Source organism: Vespa crabro, chromosome 13, assembly GCF_910589235.1.
Source record: "Vespa crabro chromosome 13, iyVesCrab1.2, whole genome shotgun sequence".
NCBI lineage: Eukaryota > Metazoa > Arthropoda > Insecta > Hymenoptera > Vespidae > Vespa > Vespa crabro.
The window spans coordinates 985,001-987,500 of NC_060967.1; the positions used below are offsets into that span (position 1 = coordinate 985,001).

At 35.4% G+C, this 2,500-nt stretch overlaps 1 protein-coding gene across 6 annotated transcripts in view; it reads right to left on the reverse strand.

Annotated features, from left to right (window-relative positions):
- Positions 1 to 2,354: 2,354 nt before the first annotated feature.
- LOC124428747 (sodium/potassium-transporting ATPase subunit alpha) overlaps positions 2,355 to 2,500 on the reverse strand; it is an 82,416-nt gene continuing 82,270 nt past the window's right edge. For all 6 annotated transcript variants that reach the window (XM_046973181.1, XM_046973180.1, XM_046973183.1 and 3 more), the window contains one exon: positions 2,355 to 2,500. This exon is cut by the window's right edge and continues 2,367 nt beyond it. The gene's annotated coding sequence lies outside the window, so the exon portion shown is untranslated.

Sequence of the window (2,500 nt, forward strand, 5' to 3'; positions counted from 1 at the left end):
TTTTTTCTCGCATATTTATATTTATATTTTATTTCCTTTTTTTTTTTCTTTTTTTTTCTTTTTTTCATTATTTTTGTAATTTCTCTTTTCACTTGTATTTAATTTAATTTAATTTAATTTAATTTAATTTAATTTAATTTAATTTAATTTAATTTTATTTCGAACACCAAGAAGACACGGACGATATTTCATTGCCGGAAAGCGGAAGAGAAGAGCCGAGGGAGAGCGTTCATTTGGCGTACCTTAGGAGGAGCAGGAGGAGGAGGAAGAAGAAGAGGAGGAGGAGGAGGAGGAGGAGGAGGAGGAGTCAAAGTAAGAGTTGTAGGAGAAGGAGTCGGAGTTGGAGAAGAAGGAGAAAGAGAATGATGAAGACGACGATGAGGAGGAGGAGGAGGAGGAGAGAAAAAAAAATAAAAATAAGGGTCGATGATGACGTCGAGGGGTGATCGAGGAGGAGGATTTAGGAGGGCTTGAGGAGAAAAGGAAGAACGTGTTACGCGTGTACGGCACCTCGAGAGAACACACACCTCGCTTTTTATTTGAACACTTAGGGTAGAGTTTTGGGGCCCGGGCCGCCGAGCGAGCATCCTTTTCTTTTTGTTTTCTTTTTTTTTTTTTTAAATCCCATCGTTTCTCTCTCTCTCTCTCTCTCTCTCTCTGTCTTTCTATCTTTATCTTTTCTTTTTTTTTTAAATCCTTGTCTCTTATTTCATTGTTTCGCATTATCATGCGTATATCCCCTTTCTCTTTTTTTTTCTTTTTTTTTTTCTTTTTTTTTTCTTTTTTTCATTTTTTTAAATTAGCCATTTACTTTTATGGAACCATTCGATCAGTCGAACGAAACTCACTCCACGGTCGTCGAATCGGCTCGATCCGCGCCGAAGGAAGAGACGAAGGACGATGGATTATTTGTGCGAGAGCTCGTTCCACCGAATCCATTTATTAATTACCATAATAATCATCGGATTAATCCATCCCCCATCCATTCATCAATCATCAATATATTATTATTCATATATATATATATATCATCGTGATCATCGTTGTTTCAAGTCGAATCGGACGAACGAGCTCCGTTAAATATTCTCGATCGGGAATTTCTTTTCCTTCTTTTGGACGGCGGACAGAAGCGTCTCGACACTAGTAGTTTGTCTGTTGTTTTTTTTTTTTCTTTTTTTCATTCTTTTCTTTAAATATCTATTTATTCATTTTTTATATATATATATATATTTTTTTTTTTATTTCTTCTCTCTTTTTCTTTCGTTTTAATCCGTACAACAATCTCGAAGCACGACACCCACGGAAGATGAAAGGGAATCATATATAATTTTTCTTTCTTCTATTCTCATTATTTTTCTTTATCTTTATCTTTACCTTTTCTTTCTCTCTTTATCTCTCCATCTCTTTCTCATTCTTATCCTATTTCTTTTTTTCTCTCATTGGAATGGCATATATACTATAATAACGTGTTGTGTCTGGCATGTATGTATTTATGTTATCTTATAATCATATGCGTGTTATTGATGATGATAACGACGATGATGATGATGATGATGATGATGATGATGACGATGTTTCGTCAGTTATCAGGGCCAGAGGGAGGACACGTCCAGTTCTCTTCTTTTTTTCTTTTTTTCATTTCATATCTTCTTTTTTCTCCTTAATACTTTTATTTATCTATATATTCTTTATCTCTTCTCTCTCTCTCTCTCTCTCTAGGTTTCATTTTTCTTTTTTTAAATTTCTATTCAGACGAAAGCCACTCGGAAGAGATGGCTCGTTCGACGCAATTTTCGATTTTAGTGTCTCGCACGTGTCTCGGCTACGTCCCGGCCCAAAAAAAAGTCGCGTGGCAGGTATTTTTAAGTCACCTTCGTTCTAAGAAGGGGCGTTGTTTACGACGTTGCGTTGTTGTTGTTGTTGTTGTTGTTGTTGTTTTCTTGTTTCCTTTTTTTCCCGTTTTTCTCTCTTTTTTGTTTTTTCTTTTTTTTTTTTTTCAATATAGTTCTTTTTCTTTTGACATTGTTGTTGTTGTTATTGTTGCTTTTGTTTTCTATTTACTCGTTATCTCCTCCTTCATCTTTTTCTTTTTCTTCGTCTATTTCTTCTTCTTTATTCTTCAATATCTTTTTGTTTTGACACGTACGCACGCACGCACGCACGCACGCACGCACACACGCAAGCGAATAATAATAATACACACACGTCCAAGCATTCCGCATTCACGCAATTTTAAACGATCGACCGCGGGTTCGAGGAACAGGGCGTTCTGCGTTCGGGGGTCAATGATTTATAGCGAGCTGTCCCGCTGGCGTTTTTAAACCTATGAAAAACTAAGAGAATGAATTTATACCTTTTTTTTTTTTTCCATTTTTTTATTATTATTATTTTTTTTCCTGTTCGCTTACTTTTAGTTTCACCTAAGTAAGAATGTGTATGTGTTTGTTTGTTTGTTTGTTTATTTGTGGGTCTCTCTCGTTTCTATTTTCTCTCTTTCTCT